General features: G+C 34.4%; 1 protein-coding gene across 2 annotated transcripts in view; it reads right to left on the bottom strand.

Moving 5' to 3' along the window:
• GRID2 (glutamate ionotropic receptor delta type subunit 2) overlaps positions 1-25431 on the bottom strand; it is a 1486895-nt gene that overhangs the window by 1342703 nt on the left and 118761 nt on the right. The gene's annotated exons all lie outside the window — the stretch shown is intronic.

Genomic DNA, 25431 nt, shown 5'->3' with positions numbered 1-25431 from the left:
CTCATATTCATAAGTGGATAAATAGGTATGTGTATGTGTATATACATATATGCATATGTATGTGTGTATATATATATATATATATACACACACACATATGCAGTTACAAGAATGAGTAGTGGATAAGTGACAAAATACAATAGGAATAAGAACTTCCATATATATGTTTTTCTCACACATTCTGGTTATGTGTATTATTCTCATTTTTATGCTTAAAATCACACAGAACACTTCATTAAAGCTTGGATTAACAATATGTAGATTACCAAAATGTAAATTTGTTAATGAAAGCATAATAGCAAGGCAATGTTTATACTAGTAATAGAATTTTCAGATGTGCCATAAAGGACAATTATGTGGCATAAGCATAATTATTTCTATTAAAACTTTCACTTCTAGAGTTTGGTAGCCAAGGATATAAAAATAGTCTTCTACTATTATAAATTCCATGCAAGAAGATTATACCTGTCTTTGCACTGCTGTGACCTTAAGGTCTATAACAGTTAAGAATGAATACTGAATTGAGTGACGAATGAACGAATGAATGAATACAGAGAAATTCAATCATGACTAGCAGAAGCCTCACAACTACAAAACAACATGTGTTTTCAACTGAGAAAGAAGAATATGAGGTAGCCTATTCCTGGCTTTGCCTCAGTGCTTCATCTCTACTTATAATAAAGTGCAAATACCTCCAACTCATCTTATGGATCCTCCAAAGCCTAATTTCCTAGGTTCACTTTAAAATAAATACTTAGGCTATTCTTACAATTGGACCAGACAGGATTATTCTGTGAATATACTCTTCTATACCTTAGTTTCCATGAATTAACTCTGTCTTTTCTCAGCCTAGGATATTCCAAATTCACATTAAGAGTCATCATTTGAGCCTGAGATCAAAGTCAAACTCCTGTATGAAGTATTCATCCACATATTTACTGAAATGGGCTTTATTTCTTTATAACATACACAGTATTTGCCCCACTTTTAATATATATTTATCAAACTCTTTATTTTAACGTAACTTATTATTTCTACCCTAGGTACATCCATTAAAAAATTAGGAAATTACTGCACCTTACTGCAACTCTATTGCAAGTGTGTGTCTACACATTGTAAATGATTTATATACTCTAAAAAGCTGTAAATGCCTGGTGGCCAAATCATTAATCTCACTCAGTTTAATCTTTCAAAATATTGGCCTGAGCTTTTCCCTGTCTTCAAACCTTTAGATGAATCCCTCCTAAATCCAGAGTGAATCCAGGCAAATTTTGATAGTATAAAAAATATAACTAATACTTAAAAACACCTGATTTCATGATGTACCCAGAATCCATCAGTGTGACCCAAATACTTATTGTCTCATTCCCTAAGGGTACTATAATCTGGACGATTATCTCTTCTTCCACTGTCAGCTCCAAAGTGAAGTCTCTCTACCCGGTTCAAGTGCATCTCTCTCTCTCATAAGGCAGGACTTTTAACTTCAGAATGCCCTGACCTGGCAATTCTGTTATCTGGCAATCACAAAATTACATATTTAGGTGCTGAAATTATCCTTTTTAGAAATTTCTTTATATATGAACTGAACACAAACAAATCAGATACCTCATTTGAATGGTCACACTACTTATTTAAATTTTCACACAAATAATTACATTTTCTCACTTTCAATTTCCTAGAACTATTTTTCACACATAAAAACAGGACTGACAGATCAAAACAAAGAAAAATATTTATAGGGGATTCTTCAGAAAAGTGCAATTAAGACAATATTAAAAAGTAATGATACTGGGACGCCTGGGTTAAGCATCAGATTTTGGCACTGGTCATGATCTCGTGATTCATGAGTTCAAGTCCCGCATGGGGCTCTATGCTGACAGCTCAGAGCCTGGAGCCTACTTCACATGCTGTGTTTCCTTCTCTCTCTGCCCCTCCCCTGCTCACACACTCTCTCTCAAAAATAAACATTTTAAAAAATTAATCAAAATTTGAAGAAGTAATGATATTATCTAGAACAGAAAAATCAAGTAAGCAGAAAGGGTTTCATTGAGCTAAATCTCTGCCATCAAAGCCGACCTGAGAGTAACCACAGTTCAAAACAAAACACAAAAGTGAAGCTGAAAACATAGAGAATGCAGTACAACCAAAGAACAGAACACAACTCAATGAGCACTGAAAATCAATGAAGTAAAACTGGTCTGTCCCTGAAAAGGGATGAGGTGAAAATGGACCATTTTTGCCTTCATTGATTTTCACTGTTCATGGAGTTGTTGTCCTCTGTTCTTTTGAGGTCGAGGTCATTTTCTTTCTTATTTCTTATTTCTTTTTCAACTCCTAAGCAAGCCTTTTGGCAGTTCTACAGGTATTATGAGGACATACTTAATGACTTCTGACATTCTATTGCAAGAAATCCATCCATTTATTCTACAATTATAGATTCTGCACCTATTACATATGAGGCACCAAGACAGGCACCATAGAAGATCAAAGGATGAGAGATTATTTGAATATGACATTATCACTGATGAAGTGTGTGGTGTGTGTGTGTGTGTGAGTGTGTGTGTGTGTTTAGACTCTAAAACTACTTTATCTTCCAATATGAGAGGAACTTAACTTTTGCTGCTAAGGAACAGTGACCAAACTTAGTAAAGTTGAAAACAAAGCTGAAATTATTTTTCATTATGTGACATATTTGATACCCAATGATGGAAGATTAAAAACTCTCAATCAAGATGAATTATGTTTTACATGCTCTTAGTGTGAGCCAAGATCCTAATTTTCTTTTAATCTAATTGCTTTCTCTGAGACTCAAAGCCAGCTTTGATCCAAGTGCTTTGATAAAGATACTTTCCCACAAAGAAGCAGCTTTTCTCACTGACTAAATTATTCCCACTAACCTTTGATACTCTGAAACTGTGACTTATAAAATTAAATGTAGTGGTAGGAAGGAGTTAATGAAATATCTATGGATTTCTGACTGCTCTGAGATATAAACAAATTTGGATTAAATTATATATACCAGCAAAAGTATTAGATTAGATCACATTTCAAGTAAATCTTGAATATAATACATCAGCAAAAACAAAAATAACTAGAAGCAGTATTTTTGCAGTTATGCCAGATAAAAGTTGATTATTTTATAAAGAGCCTATACACCGCTCAGAAAAATACTAAATTTCATAACATAAAAAAGGAAAAATTTATTTTTTGCATTGAAAGAAATTTTGTGCAAGAGAAATACAAATGGATTTTCTACATATGGAAAAATTTTTAAACTCCACTAATCTCCACTAACCCAATAATTTGTATTTTATACAAATCTAAGACACAATGAAACGTAATTTTTTACAACATTATAAAAAATGAGCACCAAATACTAGTAAGTTTGTGAATTAGGTATTTGCCTATCTTTCTGGTAGCACCGTGAGTTATGTAAAGCAATTTTGCATTATGAACAAAAAACTTAAAATTATCTAGCCTCCATAATCTAATCATCCCACTTCTGGTTGTCTATTTTAAGGAAGTAGTCCAAAATACAAGAATACCCTAGGGATACAGGTCTCTAAAACAGTTCTATATATAATATTAAAACCTGTGAGCAAGCCATATATAATATATAGTTGTGGGAAAAATAGCTAAATCATGTTTTCTAATAAAATACTATACAATAATTATAATTACGTTTGTGAGTAATAGGTAATATTATGGAAAATGTTTATAATAAAATGTAAATTGATGCAGAGGGACTGCATATTCCATGTCCAGTATGACTGAAATAATCTTTAAAAATAAATATCACAGAATGAAGAAATGGAAGCTGAGGTCCCAGAATGTTCGCAGTGGCTGAGGTTGAGTAATGAAATTTAAAGTTATATATTATTTTAATTTTGAAAATTTTCTTGGTATTAGGTATTTTAATAGAATATTTAAATGTTTTTATACTGGCTTTCATTCAAATGTATTTCACAGAATTTTTACTATAACTTTTATTTTATTTAAATAATTATATTTATTTTAGGGATTTCTCATTTTTAATTTCTCCTCCATTCACTTAAAAATTTTTTTAGATGCTAGTCTTCACACTGGATTAATTACTAATGTATCATTTCTCTAACTAGTCTGTGTATAATTTGGTAGGGATATATAGCAAAGCAAACCTCACTTAAAACCAATTATTTTACTAAAAATTAAAATCACTATTGCTGTTCCTCAGAGAAGCCTTATCCAAACACATCTGTAAATTGGTCATTCCATGTAAGTTTCCTTGGCCATGAGGTCCCAAATGTGAGAAATGCATTATTATTTGATTATTTCCCAACAAAAAATTAAGTGCTGTGAGAGTCAGCTATTTATAAAGCAAAGATGGGAAAATAATAGGACTGTGTGGGTTGGTAGAAATGGCAACTACTACTTGGTTTGGAAAATAAATATAAAGGGACTCTAGTGTGACTCAAAAGAGCACTTGACACCCTTGAGCTGATTTTCACTCACACAGATGTACACAATCTGCCATTAGCCAGTCTGCCAACAGTTTGCCTTGGGAGGTATTTTCATAGACATTTCTAAAGATGATAGTATTTTCTTTTTTCCTCTAAGGCGTCTTAACCCTTTATGTTATTGGACTAGTTTCCTTCACTAGTAGAAGGAAACCACATCAACAAAGCAAATCTATTTTTGAGGTTTTGAGGTAACACATTATCACATAAATATGAACTGGAATATATTTTCTGTAAAGTTGTATCTTGCAAATTCAATGCATTACTGTCAAAACTTTTTATATATGGTTGCTTTTAAGTATTAAACTATCACAGTTCTTAAAGGGTTTGATTTAAAGAAAGTAACTAGTATATGTAATTTTAGGATGGTAAGTATCGTAATCTTATTTAGTGGTTCCCAACACTACTGGCAACTGGAACTGTTTTAAAAAATAAACAAATGATAAAGTATTTGCAGGCTTTATACCAGATCTGCTGAAGAGAATCCCCAAAGGGACAGTACAAGAGCAAATCTATGAATCTGCATTAACTTAAAGGTTACAGGCAAAACTTAAAAACATCTGTTCTAATCATTCATGCAGAGATTTCTATTCTCTGTATTTTATGCAAGTAGTCCACCACCCTAGGCAGGGTGTTGAACTGGAGCAGCCTAAAGACTTAACAGTTATTATAAATAAGTTTCCCATGAGTCAGGTGAATATATAAAATGTAGCTAGGCTACAGGCACTAATACTAAGTGAAGAGATTCCCCAAACAAGGGGCAATTGAGTGTACAGCTAAGAATTTGCTCCAAATAGGCCAGCTTGTATTCAGATTGGATCTCCCATATCAGAGCGGTTTTCCAAATATTTCACATATGAGGTCCACGAGAGCGCCACATCGAAGTTATCCAAGCAAAGACAGAAAAGCAGCAACTGTTAAGTAAAGATACCATTAGCACTTTTTGCCCTCTCTTCTCGGACCTAACATATTGAAGCAGTTATACCTTTAAAAGAAAAATGTTTATTTATTTTGAGAGAGAGAGTGAGAGAAGGAGGAGCAGAGAGAGACACAGAGAGAGAATCCCAAGCTCTGCACTGTAAGTGTGGAGACCGACCTGGGGCTTGATCCCATGAACTGAATCACAAGACCACGACCTGAGCCAAAAGCAAGAGTCCGACACTCAACAGACTGAGCCATGCACGCTGCCCAAAGAAGTTTTACTTAAAAAGAAAGAAGGGGACATTTATCTCAGAGTCAGCCCATGATCCACTTCATCTTCGCTCCCAGCAATCATTGCCTCAGTTTAAGGCCACCAGGGGAGAAGTGAGAACATTCAAGTTAGGTCAAATTTGAGATCAGAATTTTAGCTGAATTTTAAAACCATAATGGATTAGAAAAGATTAAAAATTTATGCCTATAGCATTATAGCATGGGAAATGATTATCAGAGCTGAAAATACTAACTGGGAAAATAATTCAGAATTATGCCCTAACCAAGATGAGACTATTATTATTATTATACTAAATTAAGTACAACATACTAATGCAGCCAATGTAAAACTGAGTTTACTTTTATGGGATCCACACCACAGTGGAGCTGGGCTCTCCAAAAATCACTAAGAACTGTTCACCCAACTTTTTCCTCGGACAGTTCTTCCTTATGCTGTCCTTGTCTCATGGTTTACTGGATTCAAGCATAGCAGCTTGTATTTACTCCTGCTGTATTTATTATAGGATCTATTCCATTGCTCCTTTTGCATCCCAAATCTGTCACTTAGCATACCACTTTTTTGTCTCTCTCAGTTTTAACTTGCAAGTTTGATACAACCTGCCTCAGGACCTTCACAACTGATGAAAATTTCAAACACAGAAGACAAGATTCAGGCAAGAGCCCTGAAACTTCTAACAGAAGGAGTCCTCCTTCCCTTTTCCAGGCATGCCTCCTTTATTGTACCTTGCCTTTTTTTTTTCTTTTATTTTTTACAAACTGAAAGTCTGTGGTAACCCTGTGTGGAGTTAGTCTATCAGTGCCAGTTTTCCAACCAAATTTACCCACTCCATGTCTGTCACAATTCAGGAATTCTCACAATATTTGAAACTTTTCCATTATTATCATATTTGTAATGGTAATTTGTAATCAGTGATCTTTGATGTTACTACTATTATAATTGTTTTGATGTGTCACCAATAGCACCCTAAAAGACGGTGAACGTAAGTGATAAATGTGTGTGTTCTGACTACTCTACCATTCAGCTGTTCCCCCACCTCTCTCCTCAGGCCTCCCTATTTTCTGAGACACACCAATGTTGAAATTAGGACAATTAATGACCCTACAATGGCCTCTATGTGTTCAAATGAAAGGAAGAGTTGCAATATCTATCACTTTAAATCAAAACCTAGAAATGATTGAGCTTAGTGAGGTAGGCAGGTTGAAAGCCTTTTGCATAGAACAGTCAAGATATGAAAGCAAAGGAAAAGTTCCTGAAGGAAGTTAGAAGTGCTACTCCAGTGAACACATGACAGATAAGAAAACAAAGCAGTCTTATTGTTGATATGAGGAAAGTTTGAGTGGTTTGGATAGAAGATCAAACCGGCCACAAGAGTCTCTTAAACCAAAGTCTAATCCAGAGCAAGGCCCTAATTCTCTTTAGTTCTACAAAGGCTGAGAGACATGAGGAAGTTGCAAAAGTTTGAAGCTAGCAGAGGTTGGTTCATGAGATTTACAGAAAAAAGCCATCTCCCTAACATAAAAGTCCAAGGCAAAGCAACAAGTACTGATGTGGAAGCTTCACCAAGTTATCCAGTAGATCTAGCTAAGATAACCAATGAAAATGGCAAAAAGATTTTCAATGAAGATGAAAAACCCACCTACTGAAAGATGAAAAAGAAGATGCCACCTAGGACTTCAATAGCTAGAGAGAAGTCAATGCCTTGCTTTAAAAATTCATTTACCATTTACCGTTGCCATTATTCATTTTCCGTTCCAAAAGTCCTAGGATCCTCAAGAACTATGCTAAGCCTACTCTGAGACTGTAGTGTATATATGAAACAACAAGGCCTGGATGACAGCACATCTGTTTACAACATGATCTACTGAATATTTTAAGCCCACTGTTGAAACCTATTGCTCAGAGAAAAGGTTCTTTTCAAAATATGACTGACTATTGACAATTCACCTGGTCACCCAAGAGCTCTAATGGAGATGTACAAGATTCAATTTTGAAAGAAGTTCTACTGTGGGTAAAATGATTTCAAACAGCATCACATGCTACACAGAAACCATTCATGAAAATAAGAGTCAATATATGTAAGGAAAACTTTGTTGTCTTATTTTAAGAAACTGCTACTGCCACTCCAGCCTTCAGCAACCACCCCCTTAATCAGTAAGCATCCATCAACAACAAGACCCTCTGCCAGCAAAAAGATTACAACTCACTGAAAGCTCAGATGACGGTTAGCATTTTTTTCAATAAACTGTTTTTTAATTAAGGTATGTACGCATTTTTAGACATAATACTACCACACACTTAATAGACGGGAGTATAGAGGCCCCAGGGTGGCTCGGTCAGTTAAGCATCTGACTCGATTTCGGCTCAGATCATCATCTCATGGTCTGTGAGATTGAGCCCCGCATTGGGCTCTGCACTGACAGCACAAGCCTGCTTGTGATTCTTTCTCCCTCTCTCTCTCTCTGCCCAACCCCCCTCAAAATAAATAAGTAAACATTTTTTAAAAAAAGACTACAGTATAATATAAACATAACTTTTACATTCACTGGGAAACCAAAAAATTTACCTCACTTACTTTATTCTGGTAGTCTGGAACCAAATCCGTAATGTCCTTGAGTTGTGCCTCTATATGTTGATATGGTACTTGAAGGGTAAAAGCTAAGATTTCTATGATATTCAATCTCTCAAATAACTGGAATATAACACTTCAAGTAAAAACCTGGATTCTAGAACCAGACAGCTTGGGATTCAAATTACCCAAATTAATCATACTAGCCTGAGTTTATACAATGAAACAAATAGTATCACCTACTTCACAGAACTATTGATAAGATCAAATGAGTTAATAAATATGAAATACTTAGAAGAGTATCAGGTACACAATAAGCCTTACATAAGTATTAAATATTTTTACTAGATGATCAGCCATTATATCTTGGTGAAGTCCAGAAACACTATGTTGGCTACAGTTTATATAACCTATCATAAGCAAACAAATAAATAAGGCATATATGATATCACTTACATTTTGTGAAGCCAAGCCATATTCTGATTATTTTTCTAATAATTTCTTATAGAGTTGACTGAAAACTTAGTCACTTTCACTTTTTATGAGAAATATTTACTTCATATGTTTAAATAGCAGAAGTGATATCAAATATGCATCAGTCATGTAAATGAATCAACTATCCATCCGTGCTAATTTTTTAGGATATATTCTTGCATTCTGCAATTATTATATTGTAGTAGAGACTTTTATAGAGATGTTTATAAAGAAAATCAAGGGGCGTCTGGGTGATTCAGTTGGTTAGGCATCTAACTCTTGCTTGATCTCAGATCGGATCGTGATCTCACAGTTCATGGGTTTGGGCCCCATGTAGGGGTCCATGCTGGTAGAGTAGAGCCTGCTTGTGATTCTGTCTTTCCCTCTCTCTGCCCCTCTCCTGCTTACACACTAGGTAAACACACTTTAAAAGTAAAGAAAGAAAGAAAAAGAAGAAGACAATCAAAGGGAATGTCTCTTTTTTTCACTAACTTTCATAGTATACATAGCATCTGAACTTGAGAGGAGACAGAATGTGCCAACAGGCTCTCACAAAGTACTGGCAGTAAGACAAAAAATTATATTACGTATCAGTATAATTTTATGAGATACTTCACGAATAACTACACAGGAGACATTGTTAAAAGATCAGCTTTGTGTATATAAGGATCTTCTTCTTGAAGGTTATATCAGAGCAAAGAAGAAAATTCAAAAATATTTAAGCATTAAAAAGAAGAACTGGGAATTTTCAATGAACAGAAGACACCAATTAAAAAGGTGGCATGTTATCCAATGAAGAGCTGGGATAATCAGCATGAACATGTGCTGCAGCTAAAATTTAAACAAAGGAAAAATAAAAAAAAAAGAGAATGTAAACTGCCATACAATACATTATTTTATTTTCAAAATTATGTAACACTTGAACCCTACCAGTACAAGGCAAAACTGATTTTTCATGGCTTATCAAATACATACTATGAAATAAAAACAAAGCAAATTCCAATAAAATGAGTGACAGATACTAAGATAAAGGCCAGGGAGTATGGGGAGCACAAAAATGCAAGCAATAAGGTGATGATCAACCCCTGCATTTGGATTTAGGCTCCAAGCTTCCTGGCAGCCTGATTATTTTCATTATCAATATATCACACCATTCTCTCAGCCCCTCTTCTTTTTTTCTTGGATTTAGGCTCCAAGCTTCCTGGCAGCCTGATTATTTTCATTATCAATATATCACACCATTCTCTCAGCCCCTCTTCTTTTTTTCTAACTAAGATAAAGTCACAAGTGGGTAAAATAGTTGGCCTAAGTTTTAGAGTATAGACACACACAAGCCTACCAGTTGATTTGGTTCGTCAATTTTTACATGTTACATCCTAATTTTAAAATAAAAAAAAAAAACATTAGTGACATCATCATGAAATTTATCAGCATGAACTTTTGTGTTATTTCTGACATATATACATATAAAATAAATACAAAACCAAATATGGGAAGTTACAACTGGGCTATAATAACTCAGGCAATTATTAAATGTTATACAAACACAAGTTAGAAAATGAATATCAAAATAAGCATGTTAACTTGGTTCAAGAGAAACTGATACTACTAAGGAGAGTTCAAAAAAAGGCTCCAAGACACTGAAGTGAATACTGAGGCATAAGACATTTTAAAAAGCAACAAAACATCTAAGCAATTTTGTTTTCTTTATGTATATTTCTAAAGGGGGTAGTTTGTCTTGAGCCCAAGCAATTCAATTTAATGGAGCCTCAATTTCCACAGGTTGACATATAGAAGCAACATGCAGAAAGGAAGAAAAGCTATTAAGTTTATTTTGATGTCTGATTAACATATTTTTCATATTGATTTTATTAGTGAAATATTTAGGGTTAAGCAGAAAAAGAAATATGAATAATCAAAGATCAGAAATATAGACAGATTTCCTTTCCAGACCATTCAAACATTTAACAATATTTTAAGTATTCCTGGAATGATACTATTCCATCATATTTTCAAATCACTCAGCAATGAAACGTTAGCAACTTGTCATGTTGTAAAATATTACTGCACCAATATTTTTAAACATTTTGAATTTAAAGCCTCTTATTGTAAAATTCATTTTTAAAAGCATAAGGTCCACTTTTAATACAAACATTTCTGTCAATTATAGACAAGTACATGAATGAAACTAGAATACTTCTTCAGATATTTAATCATTCTGCAAAAATTCATACATTTAGTGACGCATTGAATAAAAATTGCTACAGGGTCCCCTAGGTGCTCAGTCAATTAAGCATCCAACTCTTGATTTTGGCTCAGGTTATAAACTCCCTGTTGGTAGCTTCTAGCCCTGAGGTGGGCTCTACGCTGACAGCATGGAGCATGCTTGAGATTCTCTCTCTCTTTCCCCCTCCCCAGCTCACATGCTCTCTCTCCCTCTCTCTCTAAATAAATAGGTAAACTTAAAAAAATGCTACAGCCAAAGTTATAGCTAAATAAAACTTGTTAATGTATTTCATCCTATTATATTTAGTAAATAAAAATGTTATTCCCTGTTATATCACGTAAACATTAAATGCATTGGTTTTAAATAAATATTCTATTTTGGGAACAATATATACTATTTTTATATAATCGATAAATTGTTCCTTAAGTAATTATCAAAAATATCAGGCCTTTAGGAGGCTGCTTTCCTTTGGTCTTGAATAAGAAATCTATGTAGATATATATGTATGCCAATTATATATATATATATATATATATATATATATATATATATACACATACATACACATAAGTACATGTTTCTATACACACAGTTATGATGCAGGATGCTATTCTTATGAATCTTATATTAGATTGTAATTGTCCAAGATTATCTGTACATTTCACAGATAGAAATACTAAATAGTATTAATTTCAGTTAAATAAATGTAAAAATAAAAACAAAAATAAACACCAAAAAGGAAAAAAACCTCAGGAAAGGTTGAATGGCTATGGTGTTTCATAAATGAAAGAAAATTAGATACCCAGAATGTTTGCACTGAATTCTATAGCCCTGTAATATCAGTATGTTAGAAGTTCATCTTGGAAGAGGGAATGTTTCAAGAGGTAATTGTTTATTGCCACATCTTCAGTATGCTGAGAAAATTTTGAGAAATTTATACTGCTTCCCTGAATTTTAAGTCAGCTCACTTCGAATTTTCCTACTTAACTGATTTCAAAGTTTGTTACCCACCTACGAAAGAAAAACATTTTTATATACTGATAGTTACTTATAAACATTGTCATTATTTGTCCGCCAACAATCATTTATTTAAAGGCAATTGTGACTTTAATGCAATGCCAGCAACTTTGTGGTATGCTTTCACAGCAAGTAGGATTCACTATAATATTAATGTTCCTTTCCATATGAAACATGGAAGACAGACCCAAATCCTCATGACTCAGAAAAGCCTTTCTGTGAAGTTCCCTATAAATTTTAATATCTTGGCACATGGTACAGTGATTCCTAGTGCCCAAAACTGTACCAAAGAGTATCAGGACAACAAAATTTCTATCACAAGGTCTAAAGGAAACTCAGGAATGAAAACACCCAGTCTACTAAGCTGTTATGATACCCTCTCTATGAGGTAGAGAAAAGCATCCAGTATTCTAAGCTGTATACTACCCTCTCTATGAAAATATCCTAGACAAATAAATACTGGAATATATTCTCTAGTGATGGAGAACTCACTTCTTCTGGAGGCAGCCCTTCCCAGAACCAACCATACAGTTATTTCTCACAATGAGTTTAAGTCTCCCACAATACAACGTCACCCATGAATTCTAGTTCTCATCTCTGCAATAGCATAGAAAAAATATAGCATCATTTACATGAGAGCTCTGCCAGTATTTACAGACAACAGTCAAAAACTTTTCCTCTCTAGGCCAAGCATCCTACACCTTCTGCAAGTCCTCATACCCTGTGATTTAGATAGACTCACTCTCTGGTTTCTTCTGCTCCATACGGGGTCCAGTTTATCAAATAGTGTACGGTCTGACACAAAGAAGTAGAAGGGAACTAATAACCTGCTCTGTTTTAGACACACAAGCTCTCATGAAAACCACAGCACAATTTCGTTATGCGCAAAATACATGTATCCTCTTTACATCTTCTGCATCAACTTCATGTACACTGTTTTCAGCTAGGTTTGATCCTCGTTTCCTTTTGGATAGTTAGGGCTTATTCTCTTCTGTCAAAAATTCTGTGACCACAAAGCTATAGTCAGGATGAAAAAATTTATACAGTTCCTATGAAAATTTGTAGAGGGTCTCATTGGTCTCCTCAACCCTGTCATAAATGAAAATACGAAGGTGACCTGGTAGCCCAAGAACAAGAACAACCTTGCAGGAAAGTTTAGGGAGGTGTCAACTTGCATAGGGATCAGTGAATTGAAAAAAATGGAGAGGTACTAGATCATTTGATACAAAACACAGAAGGTATACCTCTGATCTTGGATATGAGCAGCTCCTTTCATATTTAAGTCAGTCACTACAGAATTAAAGAATGCTAATATTGAGTTGGTAGATTTCATTTCCATGGGATCAACAACAGCAAGTACTTTTCTACTTCTAAACATTTGAGCTTTTTGCAGCACTACCTGGATTTAAGGGTGCTACACTTTCATACTAGAAGTTTCTAAAATATTCAGTTGACTTTCAAAGAAACCTAACTTTATCTATATACATAACATATTAATTTCCTTCTTGGATAAATTTTTATCATTAGAAGATATTATATTTAATTTGAAATTCTTTCCTAAAAGATATTACATTTATTTAAACCTGAAAAAACTGATACATGTAAAAACTAGATAATATCAAATTATTCCACCTGGATTTTACATGGTTTGTCTCCAAACGCCTTCACATTCAGCCTTTGTCCTTCCTAGGCTCTCCAGCATTCACTTGAATGTATCACTCCTATGCCACCTCATTTTGTGGCCTTTTAAGTTCTGTGAATCTTATCTTAACTGACATTAAATCATTATCCATGTAAGACAGATAATGTAATCTTGAATGCATTGCTATTTTATATGTATTGATAATTAGTTGCAAGGGAAGATTGCCTGAGGAATAAAAAGACCATCCAAAGTCCTCAAAATATCTGTACTCCTGATCTAACCAGGCAGTGTGTCTATTTCACTCTACAAACTTCTCTATAAATTGTTTTTGCTTAACTGTATTTTGCTATGATGCCATCAGAAGTTATAAAAGAATTAGTCCATAAAATTCAATGTGGAATCTCCTGAAGAATGTTGTTGAAAATAATTCTATTACATTAAACAGTTTCTAGGAGAGCCACTGCACTCAGAAAATTTCTAGTCTGATATTACTACTGAGAACAATTTTTCATCTCAAAAAATAATTGGTTCTTTTTAAACTTAATGAGCACCATCAATTGTGTAACTGATTAGATATCCCTTTTGAGTTTGATTGGAGGAAAACTAATAGCTAAATCCGTGACCACCTGTGGTAAGTACATGATTTGCATTTTGGTCTCATTTTAGGTTCCACTTCTGAATCCAAACTTGTTTGTTTGTTTGCTCTTTTTTTTTCAAGTTTATTTATTTATTTTGAGAGAGGGAGGGAGAGAGAAACAGCATGAGCGGGGAGGGGAATGGAGGGAGGGAGAAAGAGGATCCCAAGCAGGCTCCATGCTGACCATGCAGAGCCTGATGCAAGACTCGATCTCAGGAGCTGTGAGCTCATGACTAGAGCTGAAATCCAGACTTGGACGCTTATCTGACTGAGCCACCCAAGTGATCCCACTTGCTTTCTCTTTGAATCTTCATTGATATTTGTAAGTCATTTTATAACCAAGGGGATAAAATAATTACTGAGATGATAAATTAAAATACTATTTTATAACCATAATGGAAGCAGCATAGAAAAAGGAACAATAAAACCCAGGAAATGTGGCACTTAGCTTCATATAGTATCTCTAACATTCATGTTTCTCATCTCTAAAATATGGTAAATAATAACTAACCTCATTTACTTAGTTGCTCTTATCAGCAAGTAAGACAACAATTATAGATAATATATGAAGTAAGATGTTCAATAAAATGAAAATTATTATGAATACATTTCACTGATATTAATTTCTTAAAAAGATTAAGAAATAAATTGATCATACTTATCCTCTCCTCCTTTGTCTCCCTTGTTAAAAATGCAAAAACTATAATAAACAAGATTATCAAGGGAAAGGTCAAAAGAGAAAGAAGACCAGAAAAACTAACATGAATTTATTATGATGCATCCAGTAAGTTGTTTAGAACCTTAGAAAATAAATGTCAATCAAAATTCTATTTTAAAAATAATTTCTTTAAAAAATCTCTTTTACTAACATTAATCAAATATTTATAACAAAACAATAATCCTAATCTCCAAGGAAGCACAAAGCAGAGAGTTTTCTTCACAATGCCTTGATTTTTGCTAGGTCTGTAAAATACTCTCTAACAGAGAAGACAACATGCACAAAAAATTTACATTCATTAAGATAAGAAAATATGCAAAACTAAATTATTTACTACAAAACTCTGTACTTACGGGGTTTGTTTTAGTGTTCCTGTAAGTAAGCTCAACAATCAAATGGTACCAAGATAACTGAGGGAAAAAATACTAATGCACTATGTTACATTTCCTTTTTTCAAAATTTTCTGACCCCCTTCACCAATTTCTCCCACTCCCACCCCTCACCTTTGGCAACCACCACTCTACTCTCTGTGTCTATGAGCTTGCGGTTTGTGTGTGTGTTTTGGATTCCACATTTTAAGAGAGATCATCTAGTATTTGTTTTCCCTGACTTGTTTCACTTAGCATAATGCCCTCAAGGTCTCTCTACTTTGTCAAATGATAAGATCTCAGCCTTTTACAGATGAATAATATTTCATGATATATAAATACCACATCTTCTTTAACCATTCTTCCATCAATGGACACTTGGGTTGTTTCCATATCTTGGCTATTATAAATAATGCTTCATTAACACAAGGGTGCAATATCTTTTCATCCCATTGTTTCTGTTTTCTTATACCAAGAAATGGAAGTGATGATTCATAATTTAATTCTATTTTTAAATTTTGAGGACCCTCCATACTGTTTTCCTTAGTGGCTATACCCATTACATTACCATCAATAGAACATTAGGGCTCCCTTTTCTCCAAATCATCACCAACACTTGTTATTTCTTATCTTTTTGATAATTGTCATTCTAACAGGTATAACGTGATATTTCATTGTGGTTTTGATTTGCATTTCCCTGATGATTAATGATGTTGAACATCTATTGATTTCTGGTATTGAGTTGTATGAGTTCTTTATATATTTTAGATATTAACCCCTGATCAGATACATGATTTACAAATATTTACTCCCATTCAGTAAGTTGCCTTTTTATTTTGATGGTTTCCTTTGCTATGCAGAAGCTTTTAAGTTTAATGTAGTCCCACTTGCTTATTTTTGCTTTTGTTGCTTTTATTTTTGGTGTCAGACTCCAAAATCATCACCAAGACTCATGTCAAGGAGCTTACCACCTATGTTTTCTTCAAGGAGTTTTATGGTTTCAGGTCTTAATGTTCAAGTCTTTAATCCATTTTGAGTTGAATTTGCATATGGTGAAAGATAATGCACTATTTGTTACCTTTTAAAGATTAATCCCCCTATGATGATCTACTTATTTACATTTCCTTAAAAATTTAATTTTCCAGGGGCACCTAGGTGGCTCAGTTGATTAAGTGTCCAACTCTTGGTTTCGATTAAGGTCATGATCTCACAGTTTCAGGAGTGCAAGCCCACATCAGGCTCTGTGCTGACAGTTCTCTCTCTCCCTCTCTCTCTGCCCCTCCCCCACTCGTGAGCACGCTCTCTCTCTCTCTCTCAAAATAAATAAATTAATGTTAAAAATTTTTAATTTTCCAATGTGTAATTATATCAAGGTAAAATAGAAGATTTAGGGATTGTTTATTATGTCATCATTTCTTAGTTTACCTTTCTACATGACATTTGAGATAGACTATGAAAACAGTGCACTTGATAACAACAACAAAACATTTTCTAACAAAACAAAATGGCCTGTGATGTAGTCCATAATTAAACAAACTATTTATGCTGTCCTTTGCAATGTTATGGTGCCATTTCTCCCAATCTATTCATTTTCTCATGCAGTCATCAAAATATATTTGGCATATATTGTGGGGAACTTAAGGTCAACATAATACAGTAGCAATACTATGAGATAGAGTTCCATAAATTGGAAGACACTAAAGAAGCCAGAATTGATATTAGAGAAAAGAAGATTAATGTAAGAATCAAAGTTAGGTGTTATTTGGAGATCCATATGATATTTTCGGTAAGAACACAGTTCAAGAATTTAGTAAGACATCAAGCCAACAAACAAACAGAATCAAGTCCATTAATTAAATTAGTAATTGAGTATGAAATGAGTTCCTAGTATGTGAAATTGAAAGGAAATGACATAAACTCAGTAAATGTAGATGCCAGCAGTCAAAAATCTGTGTCCAGACACTAACACAGGCAGGTAAGCACAACCTCCTCCATCTTAAAACACATGAGTCATTGGTTAGCTCACAGGCTAAATATGATTTCCTGTCAGTTTATTTCAGAAGGTTCCTTAGGAGGTGACCTAATGCTCTGTGAGCATATTATACAGGAATAGAAGAGAGGGGAGGACCCTTTAGGTCCACAAACAAAGATCCAGAGCAATGGAAAGACAAGGTAGAAAATTATATACCATTATACATAATATAACATCAAAAGCCTTTGACCCTCAATGTTGGGAGATTGTGCTATTCAAGAGTCCAAGAAAATACGTTTGTTCTCGTTCTTTGCTGTTGTATTTCCTTTCTAAAAGGACAACATTTTCATATTTTTGTTCTCTACATACCTGAGTGGCTAAGGAGACTCACTTAACAAACACTATTTTTTGCAATCACATGAAGCTATCACTTCTGTATACCTGAAAGCTTTGCTGTATTTGTAATCCTGCACTTTAGCATTACCACTGACTGCTGCTTTCATTCTCAATGGGCACACTCGGTTTATCAGACACCTGCAGTTCTCTGTTATTCTCAACTATATCACATTGTTTTAACATATCCTTAATCTAAGCATTTAGTTTGTCTATTCTAATTCCCATTTTCCCACTTCAGTCATCACATAAAAATTATTTGTACAGCATGCTGTCACACACACTCTAGTCCTAGGACTCCAAAGTCCTCAGAATTTGTTACTCTATTTCAATGCTGGCTGTCAGTAAATGCTCAAGGGTGTCATTATTATAGTTTCATAAAATCCAACATGAATTTCAGACATGTGAAATAGATCAAATATCTGAAGAAACTATGTTCAAGAGACACAGCAGGTTAAGTTCCACAGAAAGGCTGAACTGTATGTTTGCATCATAAAGCATTTATTGTATCTATACTATGTGCATACATTGGTTGCTCAGGTGTTAAAGAGAGATGCTAATGAGAAAGAAAATGGGTGGGACTGGAGCATATCTCCAAGGCTAAGGAAAACAGAACTGGAAAAAGTTAAAGAACAGTATAATATTTCTTATCAAAATAATACAAATTAAAATATTAGCTAATATTTATTATATAGGCAGATACTGTTCAATACTTAAAATATATTATTTTAATTCTCAACCTAAGTTACATGACATTATTAAGGCCATTTTGTAAATTATGAAATGAAGGTACAGAAAGGTTGAATAACTTGCTTTAAATCATACAGGTGGGGAAATGATGGAGCCAGGCAATGTTAACTGCAGTCTGTTTTATCACTCTTAGTCACACCTACTTAATCCGCGTGGGAAAGCAGGAAGCTATACAGAATAAGCGACAAACAATACTAAAGGGCAGTTTGTCTGAATTAAGACACCATGCAATATAGACTGTATCTTAAATAGTACTCTTCAGCCCTGGGACAAAAGCACTGATTCATAAAATATCCAATGAAAATATAAAAAGTGCAAGCAGGTGAACTTGGATGCAAGTTAAAGTTTTTCATTTTGTGATTATCAGTCCTTACCTAATATATACATGTGTGTGTGCATGTGTGTGTGTGTGTGTGTGTATATGTGTATATTTCACTAACATGTGTTTTTGTGCTGTTTGACATTTGTGGGCAGTCTTGTTAATTAGGCAGAAGTTATCAACGATTAATGTAGTGTGAGCTGTTCCTAAAGTATTATAAATAATACAGTGATTAATTGCCGTATCTAAACCAACGACCCTTTAGCACACTTCAAAAATGGATTTTCTTGGTTGGATTTGCTGTTGTCTACTTAATAATCATACTCATGTGGAAAAAAATCATCTTCTTCACTTCTTTCCAACAGAAAATTATATTTAAACTATTTGTAAGATACTTGTTTTGCTTGGTAGCCAAGAAAATTTTCGTAATTATTATAATAACCTCAAAGTTTCTGCTGCATTCAGCACAACTGAAAATTTAATTGCCTTACTAAACTGTTTAATGACAATTTAAAACTTAATTTTACCATTTAAAATATAATTTAGATAGTCATGGGAATTATGTTTCATCCTCATTCATTAAGCTGTTTTATTTCTAGTAAATAATAATAGTTATTAGCTCATCTCTGTACAAGCAACTTTTGAGTCTTAGCTTACTTTTAGGAGTATGAAAGATAGTCCTTTTGTTATTAGAACTCCTGGGATAAGTGAACAATTTTTTTTGTTGATATTAGGAGTTAACAACGTGCCTTGTATTTTCATTTAGTTCAAAAGAGTATCATTACCATGCGAGGAAAATGGTGAGGAAATAAGTTTGTTAACTTGATTTACACATTGGTCTTGAGACTTTCTTCCCATATTCATTAAGTTGTTGGGGGGTTTTGTTGTTGTTTTAGTCTTTTTCCCGTAGTTTTGACAGGTATTCCCAAGTACTACATTTGTGTTGTTTGTGTATCAGTGGTCCTAGCGAATTACTCCCAATTATCATTCTCCTCATCATCACAAGCAGTTCTTAACTACCAAAAAATGATCACTACTAAAAGTTTTGAGCTTAAGTTAAAAAAAAAAAACAATTTACTACACCCAAAGGAGGTGGTCATCTGGACTGCATATATGCAGTCCAGGTATACATGTAACACCTTACAGAAAAAAAAAATGAATATGTGGTCTCATATGTATCTCGCAGACAGACTGGAAGCAAAAGGAGTACAGATCCTTTGCAGAGAGGAACCCTGAGCTCTTTTCTCTCCAACAATTATCAAATCCTATCTGAGAAAATTTTATGGAAGAGTCCCTGAAATACATGTATTCTAGTATAGATCAAGACAGACTACTAGAGAACTACAAACTTTAGTCAGACTGCTTGCACCCCTATAGAATTTTTTTTTATTGAATTTTGTTTCAGTAATGGGATGATGTAAGAAACCCTAATGCTACCTGCCATGGTAGGGAACATTATCCTGGACAAGTCAAATGAAATAGTTTTAACTCAACTTCAAATGGATGGAAGCTCCAGAGACTTCGCAATTATTTCCAGAGCAACTTTTCCTTTTCATCCTCTATTTTTTAAATTTATGGCCATTATAAATCTGCTAATTTAATTAATTTAAGTAATTGTGTTGCTTCTCTTGTTTTGGTTATTGAGAACAAATCTGCAATTCATGTCTATCAACATCTCTATCGATCTGTGCTAACTTACTTTTGACTTTATAGACTGTTACATTAACTATGCTGGTTGTCTCTTTCACCCAACTTCTGTATGTTTAAATTTTATTCTAGAGTGTTCAACTATTATTGAAAATTAGCTCTAATTTTTTGTTAAGGAAAACAGAATATAAGCAAGACAATTCGTAAGAAGTATTATTCCCTCTGTTGAAGCATATGCCACCAGAATATAACACCTCTTTTCTTTTTAAACTCTAAATCATCTTCCCCACTAATTTCCTCTAGTCTTTCTGTCTTCAAATACATTATGGACTCAGATAACTCCAAAATGTACATATCCAGTTCCACCTCTCCCCTGATCTCAACCCGCTTCTGTGTAAATGCCTAATCAACATGAAATCTCTACTTTGACTTCCAACAGGCCTTAATTTCTTCACCAAACTCATTTGTGTCTCATCCTTCCCCATCTCAGCAAACACCACCAGAATTATATTCATTTACTCAAAAACATTAGCATCCTCCATTTTCTTCTTTTTTTTTTAATTTTTTTTTTTCTTAACGTTTATTTATTATTGAGAGACAGAGCATGAGTATGGGAGGGGCGGAGAAAGGAGGAGACACAGAATCTGAAGCAGGCTCCAGGCTATGAGCTGTCAGCACAGAGCCCGATGCAGGACTCGAACTCACAAACCATGAGATCATGACCTGAGCCGAAGTCGGATGCTCAACCGACTGAGCCACCCAGGCGGCCCCCATTTTCTTCTTTATAACTAATAAATAGTCCACCAGCAAATCCTGTTACCTAAGCTCTACCTATAAAACAGCTTCAAGATATGACCATTTCTCACCACTAAGATGGCTAGGCTATCCCCCCAGTTTGAGCTATCAATGTCTTTCACCCACACTACAGCAATGTTTCTACCACTGGTTATCCATGTTTCTACTATTGGCTCACAACAATCTACTCTCTATTTAGCTTAATTATTTTAGTTGCACTTTCCACCATTTGACATTAGATAAACCTCTTATTAGATTATTTTCTGACCCTACCACTAGAATGTTAGCTAGAAGCAAGGAATTTTTTGTCTTGTTCACTCACTATTGAATCCTAAGTCTCTAAAATAGTACCTTGCCTGTTTGTTCTACTGTCGACTCAGTTAAGTTGAGAGCTGTGTTGCCCAGAATCATCTTCCCTTTATGGTGCTGAATTAGAGATGAACAAAAGAGGAATTAGCAAAAGATGTGGAAGATGAAGGTGAAGCAGTGGTCATTCCTCGCTAAGCATACTTTGGCATCAGACAGAGTGACTCATACAGAGGTGCCCAACAGATTCCAGCTTGTCCTCACTCTCTTCTTTCCTTTTTCCATTCTTCTTTCCAACTAGTAGCACTACATGAACAGCAGTAGCCTTAGGCCCATTATCAGATATGTAACCATGAACCAAGAGGGGACAGAGCTCACAAAGGCAAAAGCTTCTAACTGACTTCTCCACAAACTTCCAGTGGCAGTCCCACTTCAGCAACTCAATGAATCTCAGGATTCTTGGGTGAACTCCGATGACACTGAGACAGTGCTTTAGGAAGGTTGACTGGTGAACTTTTCTCAGATCCTCTAACTGCTGTCTCCATCCCTTCATTCCCCAACCCCCTCCCACTATTGTGCAAGTTCTACCTCCTACAATATATCCCTTCTCCCAATATACTGGATTCAAGTACTAGACATGCAGAAGGCACCACTAGGTACGATTTTAATAATTAATATAAAATACTTTGCATAGATCCTAGCACACAAATATTACTCAAAATATTACTTTCCATGATTTACATATTATCATTAACAAATATAAATAAAATTGTTAAAGAAAGTGCTTTCAAAGGTGTTTGTGTATGATATGGAGGTATTTAGAAACCAACTTTATGAAAGAACAAGTGATGGAAATGAAGAAAATCAAGAGCTATTCTCATTCACCTTTTTAAGCTCAATGTAGTAACTGGCAGAGAATATGTGTTAAAAAACATTATTGTGTGAATGTCATGACAGCTTTACCTAGTTGAAGATCTATCATTATCAAGTGGTAATTATTTATGTACTGTGTAAAGGATAGAACTAGGGACTGAAATTAGGAGTCAAATAAAATATTTAAAAAACCCTTGTATCCAACAAAAAGCATGATATGTCTTACAATCATGTGACCTTCCCTTTGTTAGCATTGTTTAAAAAATCCTAACAATTGGTCTTCAGAGATAAACAGACTCCTGTACTGGGTTGGAGTTTACATGGAATAATCACAAAATTGTCATCAAATCTTCGATTCTATGCATTCTTGAATAGCTGTTACCTGCATAATGGCAACACACTAGGTGTTAAATCTTATTGTTTATATGTTTATGATGATAATTTCCAGACAAATATAACATACACATAATGAATTGATCCAATCAAGTTTATATTATAGTTTAGTGTTATATATGCTACCCAGCAAAGGTATAGTAGAAAACTGTTAAAGGATGGGTTGTAATCATTGCTGAATTCTCTGAAGGAAAGTGATTTTTCCAGTTGGATGCCTTTCATGCAATTGATTTTAAGAAGAGCTAAAACCTCTTCAATGCAGACATTAATATAAACCCCAAGAATAAGTTATATGCTAAAACTATGTTTAAACCAATTCACTCTTATAATTTTCTGATGCATCAGAGTACAGATTAAGAAACTTATGACATATCCTTTTTATACTTTCAAAGAACAGTGTCAACTTTGAATTATTCAAGTAATTAAAATAGGCATTTTTTTTTAATTTTTAGAAACTATTTTCTGATTACTACTGTTGATCATTTGAATGACGTTTATAATGTGTCCTAGAATGGTTCTAGTAAATATTTTCTTCTTCAGTTTAAAGCTGCTCTAAATAAGTACTTGTTCTTAGAGATGTTCTTTAAGGAAAAAAGGAAGGAGGAAGGTGATTTGAAATTGTGTGCTATCTTCTTCTCCCCCATATGTTGCTCATTTCTTTCCTTTTCTAACTTCTATTCAACTTGAAGAAGAACACAAGAGATACTCCTTCAAAAGCATTATTTCCTACTTGAACCTGTCACCATCAGGTGACAGATACTATTTCACAGATATTACCGGATGTTACCAGACCAGATACTACTTCAATTGGAGCCCCAGATCTTACAGCATTTGCTAAATTCACAAATAGAATGTCTATGTTGTTGAAATTTGTTTGATATAGTTAACCCCTCATCTTAATTTACCAGGGCTGACATTCAGTTCAGGTTCTTTGGTTAGTCACCTACTTCTCAATTTTCTCCCAAGTCACTCAAATCCATATCCACAGTTTCAATTACTCCTAGAGGCATATTACTCATTTCTTGAGTTATATATAAGAGTATTAGGCAGTCTACACCACATTCCCTTCCCACATAAGTTAAAAGCCAACTAAGAAACAATCACAGGAGAAGACAAATGGAGGATCAAAATGTTAAGCTTTATTACTAGTAGATTCCACAGAGTAAAGGTTTTATCTGTGAATGAAATAGGTTTGCAAATCTGTCCCTGAAAAGGACAGATTTGTCTATGTTTTCCTAAAATGGAAGGACAACTCCAAGCCTATCTCAAGTAGCGGAGACTCACAAATTAAGCTCCTTAGGTCTCTGGAGATAAGTAGAAATATCTTACTCTAGCAAAAAAAGAAAGAGACAGAGAGGTAGAGAGGGAAAGGGATGGACAGTAAGATGGAGAAGGAAGAGAGAGGGAGAGAGGAGAGAGATGCTTATATCAGCTTCTTCCCCCTTTAAAAGCATTAACCAGATAATCTTTCTACCTACACTGGAGAGGACTGAGTAAAAGGTAAGGTGAAAGGTTCAGCGTATTATTGTTTTGTGAGTTCTTCCTCACAGGAATCTAAGACAGGGAAATGGAAGTTTCCCACCAGAATGACTTACCATTTATGGTGTCTCAACAAACATTAAACTTATGTCCTTTTGGGGGAGACGGAGGGATAGATCCCAACTCCATGAATAGTACCATCATCTATTTAAGCAAGTAAGAACTCTAGATGATATCCTTGACATCTTTTTTTTTCTTCCTTGCTCTCTTTACGAAACCATTAGTCTTTCATTTCTATCTTATCTAGTAATTAAATATTGAATCTGCCTCCACTTCCTTCTGTCCGGCTACCACCATCTTTCTCCTGGTCCACTCTTCTACATATACTCTTAGCCCTCTTCAATCTTCCCTCTACATTATAGCCAGAGTGACATTTTCAAAATGCAATTATAATCAGGTCGCAATCTGCTGCTTCCACCCCAGCCCTGTCCTATCCCACTGTCTTCATACACTTTAAATAACCTAACATCTTTAATGGTCTGTTCTTCACCTGTCACTCAGCCTCATTTTATACCACACTCCATTTTACTCTGTTCACCAGCAATTTTAGCCTTCCCTAGCTTACTGAATTTACCAAACCCTTTACCACTACAGGCCCTCTGAAAATGTTCACTGCTATCACCTGTGCTTGTTCTTCAAATGTCAAATTTCAGCTTCCTTAGAGAAGCATCTCTGACCACAAAGACTACCTTAGGATCTTCTGTTACACAATGTAGTAGCTATGTGTATTGCTCCTTCTTATCACATACAACTGTCACGGTTTTATATTTTTATTAATTGAGTGACAATCACCTTTTCATATTAAACTATAGGTTCCGCAATGACACATAAGATGATAAACACTGGAACACTATTATATCTAGTATTTAGGACATACCTGGGATTGAAGATAAGATTTGTGGAATTAGTGAATAAGTGATGATCACTGCATCTTCACCTTTCTATTATAATTATATACTTTACTAGAGTACGAGTTCTTTGAGAGCAGGAGCTTTATATTCTCCCTACTTGAATTCTTATCTTTTATATTTTATACTAGTACAATTATTTATTATTTACTAATCTAAATTCAATATGAAGTTGTCA

The sequence above is a fragment of the Panthera onca genome, chromosome B1 (assembly GCF_046562875.1).
Source record: "Panthera onca isolate mPanOnc1 chromosome B1, mPanOnc1 haplotype 2, whole genome shotgun sequence".
NCBI lineage: Eukaryota > Metazoa > Chordata > Mammalia > Carnivora > Felidae > Panthera > Panthera onca.
The sequence above is the reverse complement of the archived record's forward strand: the minus strand, read 5'-3'. Positions and strand labels throughout refer to the sequence as shown.